We start from the raw sequence: 22,582 nt of genomic DNA, 5'->3' as shown, positions 1-22,582 counted from the left end.
GTCATCGTCATCACCCCAACTCATAAGAGAATTCCCAGGCCAGAGGGGCTGGCAGAGTTGGCATCTGAAGCCTGGACTGTTCTGACAGCAAAGCCCCTGGCGGTAACCAGATGCCTACTGGGTGAGTCTTCCCTCCAGATCTCAGGGCCTCTTGACACCTGCCAAGCACCCTGAAATGCTCTTTGACCAGTGACCATTCCCGTGGGCACTAGAGAAACTGTCACAAGTCTTGGCCAGGGAGTGGACCCAGGTAAGGCCCAAGGAGCCCCTGCTCCCTGAAAAGGCCTGCCATCTTGTTCTGCTCCCCCCACCAGAACCCTCATCCACGTCTTGGTTCCTTCCCAGACCCTGTATTAGCAGCTTCCAGGACTTGGCCAGGTGGGCACGGGACAGAATCCAGCTGTCATTGGCCAAGGTCTGGTGACTGTCCCACCCACTGGCCAGGGGACAGGGAGGGAGGCGGATCATATCAGAGTCTCATTGGCCAAGGTCTGGTCATTGTGCCCCCCACCGGGTGGGCAGGGGGCGGTGGGTGTGTAAAGTGTAAAGCCACAAGTGCAAAGTCTCATTGGTTGAGTTCCAGTCACCCTCCCACCACTGGCAGAGCACACTGATTGACGAGTCCACCACGCGGTAGGGGTCCTGCAGTGGAGGTAAAATCAGTGGTCTCGCCCAAAATGGCGGGGAAGGGGTGAGGTGGTGGGGGACTGAGAGGGACAAGAGGATGGTGCATGCATGTTTTTTCCAGCTAGAGTGCACTGCACACTTACTAGGCTACAGCAGAGCGTGAACTTAACTTACACGCACTGGGAAGCCAAAAAATCCACCTGTCTGGCTTCCTGGTGGTATTTGCTGGGTCGTGGCCATCAGGAACCAAATCTACAATAACCCGGGGTGTCCCTTATTTTCCCCAGAAGCCCAGTTTACTCTGCGTCTACTTAGGCGCCCACAGGTGACTGGACGCGTCGCCACAACGGACAAGGAGGAGGGAAGAGGGTCAGGAGCAGCAGCAGGTACATTCCCAGAGCGCTTTCCCCAGGCGGGCGGGGGGCTGAGCCATGTGCATCTCACCTCAGCACGGCACCTGAGCCTCAGGCTTCACAGATGAGGAAACTGAGGCTGCGCTGAGGGACCCAGCCCCTCCCACAGCTCCCCGCGCCCGGAGGCCGTGGCCAGGTCAGACGCCAAGCCTCCGGGAAAGCCGCTGTGGCCGTGGCTTCTCTGGGGCGGAACAGGTGCAGGTGGGGAAATTCAGAAAAGAGGATGAGGAGGAAGAGCAAAAGGAGGAGGCGAGGGGAGGGAACGAGTTTGGGGGGGAACTTAAGAACCCGAGATGCTGAGACAGGGCCCACGGCCTGAGCTGCCGCCACGCGGGCAGCCGCTCCCCTCTTTCTGGGGGCGGGGGTGCCTCCACCTCCCACCTTTGCCAGGTGGTGGCCAGCACCTGGGTGTAGTAAGTGAACTACAGAGACCCAAGTCCAGAGACGCACGGGCACCCCAGCGGTGCCCGATGTGCTGGGAGAAGGGAGGAGATGGCACGTCCCCAGCCGCGTGTGTTCCAGGGAGCACCATGGAATGTTCTGGCTCTTTTTACTCTCGTCCTCCCCTAGCTATCTTGAAACCCAAAATGAGGGGACGGGGAAAGGCCTCCCCACGGATGGAGCGCTTACCAAGAGCAGGTGCTTGTCCGACACCATCGCTCACCTCGGGGTCTCCCTGAAAGGCAGGTGCGCTGTCTCCGTGTCACAGGTGAGGAAACTGAGGTGCAGAAAGGTGAGCCAGGATGTGAGCTCCCGTGTGGCTAATGCCAAAGCCCACCGGACGGCACAGGGGTAGGGAGTAGAGGAAGCTACCGGGGCTCCGGCTCTGCCTCCTGGGCTGGCACCGCACTGGCATTGCTGGGCGTCCGCTCCCGGCTTCATCTGCGGGGCACCCGGCCCAGGGCCTCTGGACACCTGCCCTCCCTACGTTCTGGCCTCACTGAACCAAAGTTTGTGAAAGGGCACCCTGAGGAGAAACGGGCTTATCTCGCCGGAGCCCTGCTAACAGCCCAATAAGCCCATCGCGAGCTGGAGATTGAAGTGCGATTTGGGCATCTCTCCTCTGGTGTGGAAAGAGATTACACTGAGTCATATTTCAAGAAGGCACAGCTGACACGGTGTAATCTCTGGTCTTAACTCCCCCTGACCTTGGGAGAGCGGCGAGAAGGCGGAGGGGCCGCAGCAGCGTTGGGAACAGATTCAGACAACCAGGGAGCAGCTACCGGGGGCACCGCATCCGGCTCTCCGGGCCAGGGCTGCCATGTCGCCGCAGGATCGGCTCCTGAACCCCCTCAGAGTGCGCCCCCCCCCCCGAGGCTCTCCCCCACTGCCTCCATGGGGAACAAAGCTGTCAGGGCCCAGGTCCAGCCTCAGCTCCCTGGGAGCCGGGCTCTGCCCCGCCCCTGCGCCTCCCTGGTCCTCTCTCATCTCCTGCCAGGGCTGCCGCCCCACCCCCGCCTCGGCCAGTGACATTAATGAAGCTGAAAATGTCGCCAGAAAAGGCATCGATCTGTTTTTCTATCACTCGCTAATCAAAAGTTTCCTGCCTCCTGTTAAAACACCAATGATTTCCTTTGCAGAATCAAACAGGTCTGTTCGCAGACTGAGCGCGTCGGTGGAGACAGTTTAATTACTGCCTTGGACGCTCCTTCCCTGAATACCAATCTTTCCCGGGTTACATGATGAACATACATTAGGGGAAGAATTAAATCAAAAAAGCAGGGACTGAGTAATTGCAAGCGCCTCACGTGGAATCGGCTTCCCTGTTCCCCACGCAATCCCTCCCCGGGCCCCTGCGGCCAGCCTGGGATGCCAGCCGCGCCGGAGAGGTGCCCACTGTTTACATGTGTCCCTTTGACGCAGCATAAATACAGAGACTGGATCCTGGGCTTTCGAGTCAAAGGCTGGCCCGGCACCGCAGCCCTGGCTCTGGCGACCTAACTTCTAGGAGCCTCTGTTTTCCTGCAGGTCAAATGGGAATATTAAACACTCACACATAAAAGGCTGCTGTGACGTTTAAATCATAGAAACAGGCAAAGCTTTGCTGATGGCGAGCGGTCAATTTATGAGAGCTGTTATTATTATTACCATGAAAGATTACAGTAGGCAGAGGTTTATAGTAGATTATACCTTATTTTTTTCAAACTTCAAAAAATAATTTATGCATATAAGAACTGGGGTGCAGGCCAGAGGTGTGGGGGGGAGAGGATTCACCAGAGACAGAGTGGGGAACAGAACAGGCAGATCCACTGAAATCCACTGCTGAGGGGAGCAGTAGGTGAGACAGGAGAGGTCTGCTGCGCCATGTGGGTAGCTCCCTGGCCGGGGATTGAACTTGTGCCACAGCGACTGGCGATAGCTTGATAGCGCTGAGACTTCAACCCCTGCACCATCAGGGAGGCCCATATACCATATTTTAGATGTACCACTAAACACACATTTTTATAACTTCAGAATGTTATTATACTATGAAATAAGCAGACTGTCTGCTTCAAGCAGTGTCATGGCCCCAGTGCAGCTGGCTGCGCGTCGAAGGGGCCCCTAAATATGGAGAATGAATCATTACAACAGACACAGGGCGGGACACGCAGGCTTGGCCTGCCCCTTCCTTGCTGGCCCTGCCATGAGATGAAATAACCAAGGTCACCGACATGGATGCCCGAATCTCCCGCAGCCCCCTCTGCCACCTGGACCTGCCTGCTGGGCCTTCAGCCCTGGCTGCCTGCGGAGGGAGGGTGAGTAGAGCCGCCACTGGGCCAAGAACAGGCCTGGGCAGCGTGGCCGACCCCTCGGCCTCCCCCGGCCAAGTCCACCCTGACCGGAACAAATGACCATTTACGATGCCATTGACGGGAAGGATTACACACAATAGTCATTTTTTAATTTCATATTTTCTAAGAAAAATCATAACATTATTTCTCAAAATAAACAAAAATAAGTCCCCTCGTCTGTGTGCAAAGCAATAAGGTCTGTGGCTCCATGTCCACCCGCCGCCACCAAGTCCTCGCCTCTCTCTGGCTCTGTCTGTCTGTCTGTCTCTCCTCTCTTCCCGCACTAGTAACTCCTGCCGTCCCCTGTGGACAGAAGCTGGGTTTCCCCTTTTACTCATCACCCACCCCCTGAGGCCATTTTGGGCTCCCCCGTGGAACTCGTGTCCCCAGATCACCGACTCTCACCTTTCATCATCAGTGACACCAGGAACATCCCGTTACTTGGAACTGAACATGTGAAACTCAAGAGCTTGGCTCGCCCTAGCTGGGGTGCAGGGGGTGCTTTTCTGTGTTGGTCTCTCTGACAGCTCGTTCCCTGGCAGTTTCCTGTTCTCTGTCCTGCCCAGCGGCCATCCCTGCCCCCAGGCCCTCGCTGCCCCACCCTGGCACAGCGGGCCTCTCCAGAGGGGGCTCGTCCAATCAAAATGCAGCCAGAGGGAAACTGAGGCACAAAGGGCTCATCCCCACCTGCACTGAGTCGCCAACAGAAACTAGATGCAAGTGTCCTTATGACCCGAAAGGTGGCAAAGCCCCCCCATAAAAAAATAAGTCCTGGGGACTCCAGCAGGAGACCTTAACATGGCCACACGCAATTCAACACCCCGCCAGAGTGCCAGGCTCACAGATGCTCACACACGTGGCCGGTGCATACGTGCAAGGCGTGTGACTAAGACAGGCCCCTGCCCTCCAGGAGCACGGGTCCCTGGGGGCACACCTTGCCGGGTAGCCAGGACGCAGCTTCAGAAGCCTGGATGGGAAAGACCAGGAATGTGGTAACAGGGGTGTTGGCAAGAATCAGATAAGGCTGTGGTGAGATAAGGTGGCACTTGGCCATGGAAACACAGGGTGGCCCTCGAGGGAGGACGCAGGAGAAGAGGGTGGGCAGGGCCGACGGGCAGGGCTGGGGAGGCACTGGGACTCCTGAGGTCCTGAGCACCCGTGAATGGTTTTGAACTCAGTGTGATGTTTGTGCTGTTTGCACTTCACTTTGGGTTTTGTGGGTTTTTTCACTATCTAATTTAGTTATACATATTTTACATCATTGTTCATTTTTTTAAAGATTTATTTATTTATTTATGCAAGCACTGGGTACAGTCAGAAGCACGGGAGGGTGAGAGAATTCACCAGAGCCAGAGCGGGGAGCAGAGCAGGCAGAAGGACCGAAGTACACTGCTGAGGGGAGCGGCGGGCGGCAGGGGAGGTCTGCGCGCCATGTGGGACCCTCCTCTGGTGGCCGGGGATCGAACCAGCGCTGCAGAGGCTTCAGGCAGCTTCGCAACCCAACGCTCAACCACTGCGCCAGCAGGGGAGGCCCTCATTGTTCATTTTTTTTACAACGTTTGCTTTCTTTTCTCAGGTGTGGTCCCCATAGAATTCCCATCACCAGCTCATGGGCGCCATCACCATAGTCCCTTGTGCTCTTCCCGCCCTCGTTATGATCCCACTCCCTCCTCCTCCCCTGCGGAATGTCTCTGATTTATAGCTGCCTGTTTATTTTTGTTTTGTTGTGTTTTTTATTGGTTTTTTTTTCCTGATGCCTTATTTGGCTCCCCTATATTCCTCTTATAAGTGAAACCATCTGATATTTTTTTCTTTTTCCTTCTGGCTTATTTCACTGAGCATAACCTTTCTAGCTCCATCCATGTTGCTGTAAATGGCATTAGTTTATCTTTTTGATGGCTGAATAGTATTCCACTGTGTATGTAGACCACATCTTCATGCAGTCATCTGTTTTGGGGCATTTGGATTGTTTCCAAGTCTTACTTATTAAAACTAGTGCTGCAATAAACATAGGGGTGCAGGTTTCCTTTTGAATTAGTGTTTTTGTGTCCCTAGGAGTGGAATTGCTGGGTCATATGGTGGTGCGCTTCACTTTGGCCACTGCGTGGGTATCTGTGATTTGGCCCCCAGGCAGGGTGAAGGATGCTCCCGGGCTGGGCGTGGGCCACCTGCCCGCCCCTAGCCACACCCAGACCCATCTCAGTAGCAGCTCCCTGCAGGTGCTGGGCCTGCTCCGGCTCCTCTCCATGGCCCCACCCCCTGTGCCTCAAGCCTCCTCTCTCTCTTCCTCTCGTCTGTCTTTTCTCCCTCCCTCTGTCCGCTCTGGCTCTGCCTCTCAGCTCTCACTCTCCCTGCCCTCCTGTCTCCAATTCTGTCACTTCCCACTTTGCAGCCTCCCCAGGCCCCTCACCTCCTGCCAACTCCAGCCCGGAGCTCTGGGTAGTGTTTATTTCTGAGTTTTCTACTCACTGCGGCACACACACGATTCCCACCCAGCTCATAATGTAAATATGACTTTTCCAATATTCCTTATCAATTAAAGGAACAAATCCCTTTCTCTGGGCCTGCTCCTTGCTGCCCGAGAGACCTTCCCAGCCAAAAAGCACAAAAGGGCCTTTCACGCTGGTGCCAGATGGGCCGTCTCCCCAGGCTGTGGGTGGGTGGGAGGCCGCACGGACAGGGACAGCCAGGGCGCCACCCTTTGGGAGCCTCAGCAAGTGATGTCACCGGCTACCGACATCCAGGCCCTCACGGCAGCCACAGGGGATCCGAGGAAACGTGGGTGTCCCGACTTTGCTGTCCTTCCTTCCTTGAGGGACACGCCGGGCCCAGGCAGTTCCTCAGGCAGCTCCCCCTGCTCCCGCATTCCCAGCAGCCCCTCTCCAGCCCCAGCTGCCGGGCTCAGGATCCACCTTCAGCCAAGGCCAGCTCAGCCCAGGAGGGCAGCCTCCGGGCCCCAGACACTGCCCCCTTGCCAAAAACTGAATTTTCCGTTTTCCTTTTCGCAGAGGGGCTCGCAAGGAACTGCTGCTCTCTGACTAGGCCCACACAGTCCTGGTCACCTCAGCCTTTACCTCTGTCCCTCCTCATTTCTCCGCACCTTCCCCCTCCCCACCTCCTTGTCACTTGGTTCTGAAAACCTCACTCCAGGACACCTTCCCACAGGAGGCAAACCAAAGATCTCGGGGAGGAGGGGGGGGTGTCAGTCTTGCCTGGTGTTGGGCTCCTCCTGCCCACAGAGGCCGCGCTCCCCAGTCAGTGGCGGGGGCGGGCTCACCTGCAGATCTGGGGACACAGTGGGGTGCACAGGAAGCAGAGCTGGAGCTGCTCTGGGGCAGGACAAGCTGCCCCAGATGGGACAACTTACCCAGCAGCTCTGTGGGCCTCGGCAGCGTCTGCAGCACCTTGTCCCAGATTCTGTCCTGTACCAGGCACAAGCCACCGGGGAAGAAACCCTGAGGACACCAGGGCCCATGTTGCTGTCACAGCCGTGGCTCCGGCTGCCGGGAGCGCCCCGCAGGCTAACCACAGCCGTCTGGGCCCGGCTGCGGGACATGCCGTGTGCATTAGAGGCTCACATTAGTGCAAACTGCATTGGGCACGGTGGTTGCCCAAGTCTGGTTCCCATTCCTAGAACAAAATGCCCACCAGCATCCAGAATAAGACCAGGAGGCTAGACTGCTCAGGGTTAAAGACACGGGCCAGGGGGAGGGCAGAGATAAAACCTAACGCCCCTAAACTGTTAAGTCAGTTTGGTCTTGGAGTCTGAAATGGTTCAGGCTGCCGCTGGAGACAGCGTGCATGATTCCTGACAACAAATCAATTCTCACAGCTCAGTCCAGTGGGGGCAGGTGATGATGATGATGACCCTGAGTGAGAACTTCCTGTGATCTCCATGGCCTCTGCAGCCTGGGACTCAGGGGCCCGTCCCGGACCTGTCCCTGCCATTCCCTTCCAGCAACAGGAAAGCCAAGCCCACCCAGTCCTCCGACGATTGCTCTCAAGAAAGACGGAGGTTCCCCGCAGGCGCCTGGCTCCGTCTTCCCCAGGAGGTGGCCTGCTGGACAGCAGGCTCTGTCCTCAGCGTCTTGCCTCTTCCTGTCTTCCCTCCAGAGCAAGGTGCATCTGGAGACACTGTAGGCAGGGCAGGGGACACAGGTCGAAGATTGCAGTGGGCTCCCCTCCCCTGGACCCCCAGCTCTCAAATGGTGTGCAAGCCTCTGACCCCCACGTCCAATGCTCCACTCCACCAATACATCTCTTGGAGACCCATCCTGGAGAATTCTATACCCTCAGGTAGTGAAATAAGACACCGATCCGTTCAACAATAGGAGCCAATGTCACGGGCTCTCATCAGCCTTCAGGAAAGTGAAGCTCACAGAACAGGCCAAGTCTTGTAACGACCCCAAGTGGAAAAGATCAGCAGACCTTGGGAGCAGGTGGGCGCCTGTGTCAACCACTCGACAGATGTGCACAGGTTGATCTGCCCACACCAGGAATCAAGCCAGTGCTGGAAACAAACAAATGAAGTGAAAACTCTCACTTGTGGGTCCTTGTGGTATCAAAGCACAAAAGTCAATAAGACGAGGGCAGAGTTTTTCACTAAGGCCAAGGACGCAGTTGCTGCTTTGAGAAGTCTCTCGCTATTCCAGATGAGGTCAGTGACATAAAGGAGCCACTGCTTCACCCAGCCTGGCCTGGAGCTGCCACCTCACTGAAGATCAGGAGGCTGGAGTCTCTACCAGCAGGTAAAATGAAGGAGGCAGGATGGTGACCTGTGTCCAGGAGACTTGACCTGGTCCCACTGTGGCTCTGCTGTGTCACGGTGGCTGCTTGAGTGTGTGTCACGACCCACCTTGTGTTCAGGTGTGGGTGGCCACATGGAAATCAGAAGCCTCCATGAGCCCTCAGAAAGGCTAAAGCAGCATTGTCTATGCCGTGTTCAAAAACATGAGTTCTCAAGGATATTGATCCTTTGGAGAAAAAAGAATTCTGTGGTCAAACAAATCTGGAATATACAGGCTGTAACAGAATTGAATAGATTTCTTTCTCTTTTTTTAAAATTTATGCATACTAGAGCTGGAGTGTAGACCAGAGGTGTGGGGAGGTGGGGGTGGGGGTGAGAGGATTCACCAGAGACAGAACAGGAAGCAGAACAGGTGGATCCACTGAAATACACTGCTGAGGGAGCAGCGGGGGAGACAGGAGAGGTCTGCTGCGCCATGTGGGTAGCTCCCTGGCCAGGGAACTCAGGCCATCAGGTGACAGAGCTTAGACTTAACCCCTGGGCCACAAGAGAGGCCCTTAAATAGATTTCTTTATTGCAGGACCTCTCAGAGTTTTTAATATCCCTCTGTCCATTGGCAATACCACAAAAGGGAATAGAGTCTGAGGTGTCTCCCAAAATTGACCAGAAAACCCTCCCCCTGCCTCCTTTTATTCAGAGCATCTTGCGAAAATCAATATCCCAAACTTCTGTAAATGTTTCCTCAGAGACTAGATGTTATTACAGTCCTCAAAGCATCTCATCATCAAGAAACCTAAAAATTCACATGCCCGAGAGTGACATCAGCAAGATGGCAGAGGAGGAAGCTCACTTCCCCATGGAAACGTTCACTTCCCCATGGAAACGTTTAATAAACACTACAGCTGGGCTAAAATAACTTCAGAGGAGCCCTGGAGATCAACAATCTACAGAGACCAAGCAAATGCCCAATCAAGAAAAAGCACATCCCAATGGTAGGACATTCCATGGTGTGTTTGTCTGTCCTTCAGCTACTTCTGCCCTCCTCACACGGTGGGGTGCAGCCTCACCCACAGTCCCCTTCCTTAAAGCAGAGCCTGCAGAGTGACCTAACTTGTACCATCTGGGGTCTGCTGAGGGACAGTCTCAGAACCCAGATAATCAAAAGCAGGAAAACTTGGATGTCAGACTAGAGGAGCCATGGGAAGCAAGGGCAAGGCTCGTGTTGATTAGGAGGGAACTACAGGCCTGCAGGTAACTGAAGCAAGAGAATTCTAGCTGAGAAACACAATAAAACTGCTAAGTCCCAGAGAATAAAGAGGGGTGAGACACGTAAGAAAATTCAGGCATGGCAAATGTTGCCGTGTATATGGAGGAGTTGGAAGAATACACACAGGCCTATTGGAAACTATAGCCCAAAAACTTTTCTGAAGACTTTAAGCCTCCATGCCCCCAAGTTTCAGAAATTGCCCTGCTAATCAGTAAAGGTCTTACCCTCCAAACTGCAAAGAATGGGAGAGGTGGTTAATTTTTTTTAATACCCAATTTTAAACAAGAGGTACAAGGTATATAGACTCAGGAAAACATGCCAATTCAAAGAAAAAATAAATTTCTAGACAACATCCCCGAAGATGCACAGGATTCAGACTTACTAGACAAAGACTTTAAAATAACATCTTTTAAATGCTCAAAGAGGTAAAATAAAACGTGGACTGAGAACTAAAGGAAATTGGAAAAACAGTATATGAACAAAATTAGTCTATCCACTAAGGGGTAGAGATTATTATTATTTAAAGAAACACAAACAGAAATTCTGGGCTTGAAAAATACATCAAATGAGTTGAAAATTTCACAAATGAAGTTCAAGAGATTTGGAGAGAAGAAAATATAAGAAAGTGAACTTGAAGAGAAGCAATTTGAAATGACCACACCTGAGGGACAAGAGGAATGAGTAAAAGTAAAGAGAACTAGAGAGACTTATGGGATACCATTAAATTGATCAGTATATGCATTGCAAGTCTTATCAAGAAGAACAAGTAAGAAAGGGACATAGAAATTATTTGTAGAAATAATGTCTAAACAGCCCCAGTGTTACATGGAACAGCATACCCAAGATTCTCAACAAACTCCAAATTGGAAAAATCCACATGCCCATCTGTCCAAAAATCTGGGTTCTAAGGGAGTTTTCCCTAAGGAAAAGCAACCTTGAACTTGGTTAAAGAATTAGCTGCAAGCACTGATCACAGACCTTATAACTGTAAACAGCTGCAACAAACTATATATCCAGCAATAGAGCACTGGATAAGTAAATTATAGTATATCCACAGAAAGAACACGGGGCAGTCATAATGATGATGTCAGCAATGTTCAGACTTGAACATGAAAAGTGGAGTTTACGAAATACCATGTGCAACCTTGATTGTGTAGCACAGGTAGGGACATAAGCCTATATATGAAAGGGGATTTGGAAAGATAGCAGTGAAAAAATTCAGAGTAGATATTTTTCTGAATGAGTTATATTGAGGATATTTTTATTTCCCCTCCTTTTGCTTCTATACACACAATGGAATATTACTCAGCAATCAAAAAGATAAACTCATGCAATTTGCAGCAACATGGATGGAGCTGGAAGGGGTCATGCTCAGTGAAATGAGCTAGAAAGAAAAAGAAAAATACCGGATGGTCTCACTCATAGCAGGAATCTAGAAAACCTAAATAAGGGACCAGGGAAAAGACTAACTATAATAAAGTAAAAATCAAAATCAACAAACAACTATAAACCAGAGACACACTATTGCGGGGGAGAGAGGAGGGTCAAAACAAGGGGGGTTGGAATTGTATGGGGACTATAACAAAGATGAAAATGCACACACTGTGCAAAAATGAAAAATGATGTAAAAAATATATAAAATTAAAAAAATAAAATAAAAATGATTGTTTTTCTATTAAGAGAGAAAACAGATAATTTTAAAATTCATTACACACCTAGTAAGGGACAGAGTGGGATTTGAGCAAATATTGCTTTCCAGGACACCATGATGACCTTCTATCCCAGCAATCTGTCCTTGAGTACCTCTTCATTTAAAATGGACTCTCCCTAGGGGACACTCCCCACCACCATGCTCACCAAATACCTCTGCTCATAATTTCAAGTACTGTAACAGGTGTAGTGAGGATTCATAGGGCAATAAAACCTGAAGTCTTATCATTCAGTTGGCCTCTTATACTGAATTATCTAGACTTAGTTTTTGCTTATAGACACTAAACTGTAGCCACCATTTCTTTTTTTTTTAAGATTTATTTTATTTATTTATTATTTTATTTATTTTATTTATTAAATACAAGAGCTGGGGTGTAGACCAGAGCTGGGGAACATGGAGGGTGAGTGAGAGGATTCACCAGAGACAGAGTGGGAAGCAGAACAGGCAGATCTACCTAAATACACTATTGAAGGGAGCAGCGGGCCAGACAGGAGAGGTCTGCTGTGCTCTGTGGGTCAGATCCCTGGTCAGGGTTCGAACTCATGCTGCAGTGGCTGCTAATAGCTTCATAGGGCTGAAACTTAACCCCTTGCACCACCAGGGAGACCCCTGTGGCCACCATTTCACTTCCAAAGAAGCCACGCAGTGCCCTCTCAAGGCCTCTTCTGCTAATCTCAAGTGGTAAGAGCCAAGAATTGGGATGACCAAACACTTAAAGCTACACCTTCTCATTTCTGAGTTTGTTAAGTTGTCTTAGCAAATTTCCTCTTCAATTTACATAATGTCAGTTGGCATCACTTTTCCCCAAGGGGTTTTTAGATATCAAATATAAACAAGAAATACAAGTCCATCTCCTCACTTTTGCCAAAGCCTAAACAAAATCAAATAAAAAGGTAATAAAATAAAACGAATGATGGCTGCTGCCTTGTCTCTGCTATTGCACAATCTCAGGGTCTGACAGATATTAATTCACAACTCAGCCATGCACATGCCCCGACTACATGAAGCTACAGTCACTCCCTAGAGCTGCAGACTAAGATGTTTTCATCCCAAAGAATCTTCAGAATTCTTTTAACTGTGCAGTGTCTGCAAGAATGAGTATTCCACCAGGGAAGGGATTCAGATAGAAGTCAACTGATGGATGCTTCCACTTGGAATTTACACTTTTAAAAATAATACAAATCCTAGCACAAATCCAAAAATACTTTGCCACCAAGAATAGAAAACAGGATCATTGGAAAGTCAGGCATTCACAAAAGAGGTTATATCCTTGAACCCATTAACTTGGGGAGTGAACAAGATGTCCATTTTATGTCCTTTCCTGGCACAGACTCATTTAAGGGCTCTAGTAACAGAGCAGCGATGTTCTCAATTTGGAAACTCAATCTGGGAGCAGAGGGTGTTCCTCCCCAGCCCCTAGGAATTCCCGGGAAAGAGCTTGGCTATGGGAAGTGAGGATGAGCTGCAGACCCGTGGTGCTAGGACCATGGATCAGATGGGAGAGGGAGACTCATCTAGTTACACACACATAGTCACGCAGTCCAGCCAAGAAACTGACGCCTGGGTTCTAGGATGAAGATGCCAAAAGAGTGAGTCAAGTGAAAAGAGCCTCTGCTCCTGGGAATCTACCCAAAGGACACAAAAACACTAATTCAAAAGGAAACCTGCACCCCTGTGTTTATTGCAGCACTATTTATAGTAGCCAAGACATGGAACCTACTTACATGCCCCAAACAGATGAGAGGATCAAGAAGATGTGGTCTCTATACACAATGGAATACTACTCAGCCTTCAAAAAGACAAAGTCATGCCTTTTGTAGCAACATGGATGAAGCTGGAAGGGATCATGCTCAGTGAAGTAAGTCAGAAGGATAAAGGTAAATATCACATGGATTCACATATGCGGATTATAGAGAAACCAAACAAAAGGTCAAGAAAAGACAAAACGTGCAAGCTGACCACAGATCTGAGTCACATGGCAGGGGAGTGGGGGGGATCAAAACCGGAGGGAAGAGCATAAGGGACTGTGGAGATGGATCACGGGCAATGTGGGGGTGGAACTACAAGGACTACACCTGAGGGGAGAAATCAATCACTGTACAAAAGTGAACAATGATGTAACAGGATAAATAAATGCATTGGGCAGGGAATGAAAAGAGCCGATTCACTAAGAGTAAATGACTGAGAACACAAGCCAGACCTGCTCTGATAGGTGTGCAGAATGTGGGGGATGGGAAGGCGCTGCTCTGAAAGGGATGCGTGGCCTCAGAAAGTCCAACAGCCTACACTGGCAGTGAAGGAATGCAGCCGGACATCATGCGGTGGCTTCCACAGTGGCAGTGACCGCGAGACACTCAAAAGGACACAAGGAAGATGGTGGACTCCTGAGGTTGGTCTCAGCCCATGTTAGAAGACTTCTGGCAGCTCCCAGGATGAGCAGAATGAATGTCAGACTGAAGGCCCATCGAAGCAGGAGAAGCAGATTTCTACCCGGGAAGTGGGTGTCATATCTGGCCGTCTGGAAAGCAGGGGAGCTGGGTGCACACACACCTGTCCTCACTGCAAGATCAAAGTCTTGGGTGGATTCTGTTAATGCTTTCTCAACAGAAGAACAGAAGCCAAGTCAACTGGTTTCAGTGAAGGCCCTCCTGAGACACGCGGAGGGGCTCTTTTGTTTTGATGATGAGCGAGCTGTAGAAGCTCGGGTGGGAGACTGGGGAGGCTGGGAGGAAGAGGGGATCTCTGTGAAAAAGAACTTCATCACGCAGGGACGTAAAACCAGGACTCTCTTCCCCCAAACCCTTCCCTCTTCATCCCACGTGTGCTTGTTTCCCTTTGACAAGGCTAAATATAGAAACGATTGGGAGATAGGCAAGTTTTTCTTCCTTTATTACCTGCTTCCATGCCCCATCTCCCCCAAGCCCCTCTCAAATACACTTTCCAAGGAGTGTGATGACCTAAATCTCTCCTTTTTTAAAGATTTATTTATTTATGCATGCAAGAACTGGGGTACAAGCCAGAGGTGCGGGGGGTAAGAGGATTCACCAGAGACAGAGTGGGGAGTAGAACAGGCAGACTGACTGAAATTCACTGCTGAGGGGAGCAGCGGGTGAGACAGGAGAGGTCTGCTGCGCCATGTGGGTAGCTCCCTGGCCAGGGATCGAACTCGTGCTGCAGTGGCTACAGATAGCTTCATAGGGTGCATCTTAACCCCTTGCGCCACCAGGGAGGCCCAGATAACCTAAATCTTAACTGGAATTTGCATTTTAGTTGAAGAGTCTCACTCGTGTAAAACTATCCCAGACTCAGCGGAGTGGAATGTTTAATGGTAGGCCTGCCAAGCAGGGTGCACTTCATGGACTATCTAGAGCAGGGCCCTAAGAATCAACATTAGGCCCAGAGCCTAAGGATGAGGGACAAACCTTTTGTTCGAGAGTGTTGGTCTGCCCCGTTGTGGAAGGATGCACACTGGAACCAATGAGCTGTGTGTGAGCCTCATTTTCCTTATCCATAAGATGTGATAATGAACATGTGAGAGTTGACGGGAGACACGGTGCCCGCACATAGCCGTCATTACAAAGCACTGATCTCCTTCCCTTCACTCACTCCTACATTCCCACATTTCACTTTCTAATTCAAACTGTGTCCTAACAGAAGGACAAGAAATCTCAGAGTAGTTCTCCCCCTAGAGATATCACAATATGTATTTGTCAAGATTCTTCTGGCGGCAAGTGACAGCTACCCAAGTCAAACTGGCTTAAGCAAAGTAAGAATTGACCAGTTGAAATAACTGAATATTTTAGAGGTAGTACGGCTGGATGACTTCAGGCATGGCTGGATCAGGGACTCTCATGTTATTTATCTGCATTGACTTTGTCACACAAGGTCTCATGGCAGCTCCTTAAGCTAACAATCCCTGCATAAAAAGAAGGTTCCTTTTTCGAAACAGTTGTAGAAATCCTGGAACCAAAAACTGGTGGCCAGGGTAATGGGATACTTGAATTGTCTGGGCCTGAGCAGTGTGAGTGATCCTGGAGACAAAAGAACTAAATCATTGTGGAGGGGCTACACTCCTGAGAAATCAGAATTCTATTAACAGAGGAAGGGGGAACTGCTAATAAGCTTAAACAACTGAGGTACGCAGCCAGCCTTTTGAAAAGAAGGAAAAGGCAAGAAATGAGGGCAGCCCCAGCTTTCAGGCAAGGCCGAGGAGCACGCTCACTGTCTCCAATCACGACACAGACAGCGGAAGGACAGAACACAAGTCCCGAAAGAGCTTCATGTCCACCGACAGGAACTACTTTCTATTTCTAGGAAACTAAGACCTCAAGTTAAGAGGAGTAAATGTATAAGTCAAACCCATACCAAAGGAAGACAAGGAAAAAGAAAAGAGGAGGGAAGTAGCATTTGGTACCTGGGGTACCAGGTGTGGGCTGCCAGCCTTTCCTTTCAGGGAACTGCAAAATGTTACAGGTCGAAGAGATGGGTAGGTAGGTGGGTGGATGGATGGATGGATGGGTGGATGGATGCATGGATAGGACAGGTGGGTGGCTGGAGGGATGGATGGATAGATGTATGGATAGGCTAGGTGGGTGGTGGGAGGGGATGGATGGCTGGGTAGTTGGATGGATGGATGGATAGATGGTGGATGGATGTGTGGGTGGATGGGTAGGTGGGTGGGTGGGTAGATGGATGGGTGGAGGGATGGATGGGTGGGTGGATGGAAAGGAAGACAGAGAGGAGAGAGATATGCTCTAAAATATGAAAAAGAAATCAATAAAATTGAAATTAATAGGCATTAAATGCACATGTCTGGAAAACAACATTCTATCCCCTTCATTAAGGGCTAACTACTCTTTGTAAAACTCCATTCTGTTAGAAAACAGTTCATAGTGTAGCTATTTCTCCCTCTGCAGAAATTCTTCACTGGGCACCATGATTGCCAAGAAATCAGGGCCACCGTGACTGAAATGAGGCACCTCAGGACTCACAGTCAAATCATTGCAAAAGCGATCTGATTTTTAAAAATCTTTTCAAAGTGAAAGAGACCCGTAGGTGCATGAAAACACATGTGATGTAACTGAGGGCGGGGTCTCCAAAGGTCGGGGTGCCTTGGTGGCCAAGCAGCCCTGCACCTGGGACATGGCAGAGCCAGAGGGCAGGTGGGGGACTTCTACTCTGCACCAGCCCCCGGTTCCCTTCAGGTGCACTGAACTCTGCCCAGCTCCCCGCGCCTCTGTGGTTGAGCCCCCACTTAGCTTTTAAGTCTCTATCACAGCCACAGCCCCGGGGGCCAGACCCCTAATTGCCAGCTTCTTCTACGTGCCAGGAAAAAAAAACCCTCTCCAGGCCTCCCCCGCACACACCCAGGCGGTCAGGCAGGTTCAAAAGGTGAAATAAATGAATCTTTACACGCGAGAAGGGCCCAGGCAGCATTCTCTGTGGCATCAGGGCCTGGCATGGCAGCGAGCGGAAGTAGGTGTCAGCTCGCCACACCGCCGATCCCGCCATGCCAGGGTCTGCTTCATTTCAAACAGCCTGCTAGAAAAAAAAGGAGGGGAAAGCCGGAGCAGAAATAATTGCTGGAGCTTCCAGTGAGCCGAGAGAGCCTGCAGGCAGAGATCAACGCGCCTGATTTCATCCTCTTCCTTTTATTTCTATAACCTTAAACGTTCTGCTATTATAAAAGTCATCATGTCAGCTCTCCCAGCCTCTCCGGCTGCCCATTTTCAAATCGTATCAATTGGTGAGGCTTTTGGGCTGAAGGATTTTCATCTTGATTTATGGTTTCTGTGCTTTAAAGATGAAGCCTGCGCCGCTGGCCTGATGGCAGCGTGGAAGCACAACTAGCTCCTCCCGGCACCGCGTGCAAACTGGGGAAGCCTTGGTGTGTCTCTTGTTCTCTTTCTTTTCTTAAAAAAGTAGATATTAAGCAAATTGCAAAAAGTTATAATAATAATAAAGAAAATTGCGAGACAGTGAAACAAGAGCATTTGTCATGAATCTGCAGCTAAGCATGGCGAGGGGGTGTCTCACGCCCTGCAGCCCGTGGGGACCAGGCAGCGGGCTCTCTGCTCTTGAGGATGCTGCTGACCACTGCCTTCAAAACCAGGGGGGCGAAGAGATAGGAGGCGTGTGGGCAGAGTAGGAGGAGCCCCCTCAAGTGTCACTTTCTACGTAAAGATGAGGGGGCTGAGAAGCCAGGGCAGCAGAGATGGTGAAGCTGTAAGTAAATAGAAAAACACACATGTGGGGCCTCCCTGGTGGCACAAGGGGTTAAGTCTCTGCACTATGAAGCTATGAGCAGACACCACAGCATGAGTTCGATCCCCGGCCAGGGAGCTGACCCACATGGCTCAGCAGACCTCTCCTGTCTCCCTGCTGCTCCCCTCAGCAGTGTATTTCAGGAGATCCAACTTTTCTGCTCCCGGCTCTGTCTCTGGTGAGTCCTCTCACCCTCCACACCTCTGGCCTGCACCCCAGTTCTTATATGCATAAATAAATAAATCTTAATAAAAAAAGAAATTCACGCACATGAAGTGCTTATTTCAGCAAGTGCCCAGGCTGGCAGGAGAACGCACACGTCGCTTTCTGAGTATGTATGGGAGTGTGGGGGACACGGTTTATTAAAATGGGGGCGCTGCAGAACAGGGAGCAACTCCTACTGCCCTCTTCACGCATTGCCCATGGGGAACTCTGGAATAAACGACCTACTGGCTTTGTCATGCCTGCCCCACCATCACCCGCACCTGCAGCAGGGCAGCAGGTCCCCACGAAGGGAGACAGGAGGAGAGGTGACACCTGACAGAGAAGGAGGGCGGGCCCTCCTGATCTCAGCCTCGTGGAGTTGGTGTGGGGCTGCGGTGGCAGGGGCAAGGCAGTGGGCATGAGGAAGCCCCCTTGGCGGGCACTGTCGGGTCAAATTCAGGGGCCAGGCAGGAGCCTGTGGCCAAGCACACACATCAATTCATCAGACACTTGCATCAGGAATTTATCACGAGGCCTCCTGGGATGGATGAGCCAAAGACAAATGAAGCCCCATCGACGCATTTCCCCGGAAACCCTGACAGAGCTTCCCCGTAGCCCTGTTCCTGATTCTTCTGAATTAATCTAAATCTGGGGCGGACGATGAGCTTCAGAAATCCCACTTTCCTGAGACTGAAGCGTCTGATAACTAAGACTGAAAAGAGAGGTTGTCCAGGCAAAGGCCGGGACAGAAATAAACCTCAGTGCTGAGGGAGCGAGAAAGCGAGGGGGCGATGGGGGTGGAGGGAGAGACAGAGAGGGAGGGAGGGAGTGAGAGAGATGCTAATTGTGCCAGGAACTTTGACAGGCTTGACAGAAAGTGTCTTCATTGAGAAATCGCGATCTGAAGTTCCCTTGTTCCTTCAGAAACAGGAGGAGCCGAGGCATGAGGGAGCCTGACAGGAAGTGAGGATTCGAGACTTCAAATACAAACATTATGAAAAACAAGCAACATCTGCAAACAGTAAGTACTTATTTATATTTTATGGAGTGTGTGCTTGGGATTCTGACAGGTTTTTAAACAGAGACCATATTAGGCCCATTCAAAGGCGAGAATGTCCCTTTTAAAAATGCATTACCCCGCTGCTCCGGCAGGCCGGCCGGCTGGCCTCAGGTGAGCCCTGACCCCTCCCGACCTGGCCTAACAAAACCCACATGTGGCCTCCAATGGCACCATTTATGGCTCCTCTCTCAAGGCTGCGCGGGCGGGCGCTGGAGGGTTAGTATTCAGCGAGCTTCTCCCTCAGCTGACAGCGCCGCTTTGAACTTTTCCCTTTTGAACAAATAGGAAGGGAAACCGCAAGGAAACAAGTGCTGGGAATCAGAGAAAAGAGCACGCCACAGATAAATAAATAAGCCGCAAATAAATAAATAAATGGCCAGCTCTGTCCCCAACTCCTCGCTTCCCGGAGCTGCCATGAATTTGGCGCACTTGAGCAACTTAAAAATAAAACAATACAATAAGCCGGCGATCCTGCCCGCCCCCCCCCCCCCGCCCCGGCCCCCTCCCAAGGATGAGCCCTTTATTTTTGACAACAAATAAGAGGCGGTTGGCAGGTACGGTGTGCTGTGCGCCATGAAAAATTTAGTAAGGCAATAACGACTCCCCGGACAGCTTAAGAAAACCACGATTATATTCAGGGAGAAAGCCACGAACAAACAGAGGGGGGGAAATACAAAGAAAGATAAAGGAAGGCCTTTCATCAGGACTTCCTGTCCAATAATGCAGCCAGGCTTGATCCATATGTTTTGAGAAAATCAAAGTGCCACAACTATCCAAAATGTCAATAGCTCCGGTAAGGAATATTGTCTAACATTTTCTATTACACCCTTCAAGAATTTGCCTCCCAGCGCAATTTGGAAGAAAAACCTCTTTTATTTCGAAAACACTCAAAGAAAAGAAAGGAAGGGGGAGAGGGAAGAAAGCAGAACAGGGGGAGTTGCAGGGCGGTGTGTAACACAATCACGCCCTGGGCTCCCCAGCCATCCTGAAAGCCGATCCCCTGATGAAAGCGAGTTCTCCTCCACACCTCTCGGAGGTTCTGTCCTTTCTTTGCAGACACTTGCAAAGGCGCTTCCTGGACAGTTGGATGTACCTGAGCCATCTCTGCAGCGAGAAACAGGAGCAGCTCAACTTCCAGCGGCTCTCCTATTTGGATAATCCTGCGTAATGATTTCAGGGCTGGTTCTGGAAAGTTCCACCAGCTCCTCTGCATGCCAGGCGGGCGCCTGGAGTGCTGGGTGACTGACTTTGGGGTGTGGGGCGGGAGAAGACCCCAGTATGTAAACAAACAATGTATTGCTGCCTTGGCAAAAATGTAAACAAAATCCATGTCCCCTGCCCTGGGGCTGGGCCGGCGGGATGCCGTTTGACAGAACTTGCTGCACGGAGTCTCCCGGGCTGGCCAACTAGACATCCTGGAAACTCTAGAGGGAAAAATCACGCCCGAGTGGCTGCTGTCTGGTAGAATCTGAAGCAGAATGAAACAGGCCTCCAACAATCAATATTACTGACAAATTAATCTCTGCGAATAAACTGGAGCTCGCTTTGAGGCTGTCCCCGTCCCCAAAGTCATCGTTTCAATGAGCTGAGGCCTTGGTGCCAGCCCTGGGGTGCTTCCCGGTCGTCACCTGTGGGTGGCTCTCGAGGGTCCCCAGGGACGCGGTTTCATAAAGTGAAATCATACCGAAGACCTGACCTTACTCCTTTAACTCCCTGCTCTGGCTTTGCCTCCACTCCCTGCCAGAGGCTGAGAGAACGCCCTTGACCTCTTTTGAGGGAGGGCTGGGGCAGGTAAGGGGGTGGCCAGTCCTGCCCAAACTCTGAGCTGATCAGAAACATTTGGAAGCACCAGGTAAGCAAGGTACACGATGCCCAGGGCTCAAGATGCCAGGTTATTTTTTTGTAAGGAACAAAAAGGGCACAAAAACTCCTGGCACCTCCCCGAGATTCCCAAAATTGTATGTTTGGGGGGCTCCTGGCCAGAGCTAAAATTCACCCAGTCTGCACAAGTATTCCCCATCGGGACATTGTTGATAAATATTCCCCCCCACCCAGCCCTCTGCTGCCCACTCCCGGCACCCCACCCTTCCCATCCTGGTCCTGTCTCCCTTGCCTTAACTCGGAACCTAAAGGGTTAACGTCTGGCCAAGCAGAGGACCTTCAGGGTGTCCCCTGCCCCTGGTGACTGGCTGGGGCCATCGCCCACTGTCGTGAGCTATTTTGGTATCACTCTAGCTGGGCTCCAGCACGTTCATTGCCAAGTCCGAGGTCAGCTGGCCCAGCCTTGGTGCGTTCTCACGCACAGCCCCTCTGAGGACTGCAGGACGCTAGAAAGACAGGGGCTCTCCAGGCTCTCCGGAGGTGCCCCCTCCCTGGCACCGGGGTTCTGACTGCCCTGGGATGGCAGGCCCGGCTGGACGCTGGGGAAGTCAGAGCAAAAGCGGCGAAGCTCCACCGCCTCTTCCTCAGCCCCCACCGGTAAACAGCAGCAGAAATCAACAGTCACCAGGGTGTAATTGTCATTAGTATGTAAATTTTAAAAGCTCAGTCAAAAATATCAATACCTCCCACTTAATTTATTACTATATAAAGATGGATGGCAGCGAAGCGGGCATTGATTTTCAGAGCCCTTTAAAAAAACACTGCAAGGCAGAGAGCCGTCAAAGACAACTTAACACAAAATGCTGGGGTCCCCAAATGAATCACTGTGATTTTTTTTTTAAACACACATGCACACTCACAAAAACACCCGAGCAACGGCCTGCGCAGGTCAATGTGGTTTGATTGCCTTTTCTGAAAACCGAGAAATGAAAGAGGCCATTTACGTAAAGAGCCCTCTCAGAATGGATTAGCCGTGGAGACGGGATCGCGTCCTGACTCTATCGACAGCAAACCATTAGGCAGGCGCACTCCAGCCCGGTCACTGGGGGAAATCGAAGACAATGGCTCCCTGGCTGGTCTGGCAGCGCAGCCCCCAGCTCTGGCCCGGTCCTGCTGTCTCCCAGAATCCTCTCCCCCCACCCCCGGGGTTAGCACGCTGCTCCCCGCCCCTCCCAATAGTCATGCCCACTCAACAAATAAGCAGATTCATCATGGTGTTGAAGATGGTCCCAGAGCGCCGGACCCCGGGGAGCATGTGTGTCTGCAGCGACACGGACCTGGGGGCAGCTCGGCCCCCGTGCAGTTCAAAGATGGGTCACTTCTCCGCCTTGACATTCGGAGACGTTTGCCTGGATCCAGGGGGGGAGCGGAGGGTGGAGAGAAAAGATGGTGAGGGAGCAAGAAGAAGAAGAAAACAGCTGGGCAGCGTCTGCATGGGCACACCCCGCCCCTCATGGGTCGTTCCCCTGGAAGTGGGGCTCAGTATCTTTGCAGAGACTCCTGGTTAGACAGGGGAAGCTTTGCTGTAGCTCAGACAGGGGTTACCTCTGCCTACGTCTCCCGGTGTGCTGAGATCCCCAGAAGAATAGCAAGGCCAGTGTTTTCAAGTCGTAAGATAAGGATGTGATCTCCCTCCT

At 51.1% G+C, this 22,582-nt stretch overlaps 1 long non-coding RNA gene across 2 annotated transcripts; it reads left to right on the top strand.

Moving 5' to 3' along the window:
* Nucleotides 1–9,455: 9,455 nt before the first annotated feature.
* LOC129146126 (uncharacterized) lies at nt 9,456–20,608 on the top strand. Of its 2 annotated transcripts, none has more exons than XR_008552633.1 (3): nt 9,456–9,550; nt 18,929–19,025; nt 20,121–20,608. It is a non-coding gene; the product is annotated as an uncharacterized LOC129146126 (long non-coding RNA). The 2 variants fall into 2 exon arrangements; XR_008552632.1 differs by having other exon boundaries at nt 20,101–20,608.
* The last annotated feature ends 1,974 nt before the right edge of the window (nt 20,609–22,582 follow it).

The sequence above is a fragment of the Talpa occidentalis genome, unplaced genomic scaffold, assembly GCF_014898055.3.
Source record: "Talpa occidentalis isolate TD23 unplaced genomic scaffold, MPIMG_talOcc4v2.1 talOcc4.17, whole genome shotgun sequence".
Taxonomy (NCBI): domain Eukaryota; kingdom Metazoa; phylum Chordata; class Mammalia; order Eulipotyphla; family Talpidae; genus Talpa; species Talpa occidentalis.
Note: the sequence above shows the minus strand (reverse complement) of the source record. Positions and strands in the feature narration are given on the sequence as shown.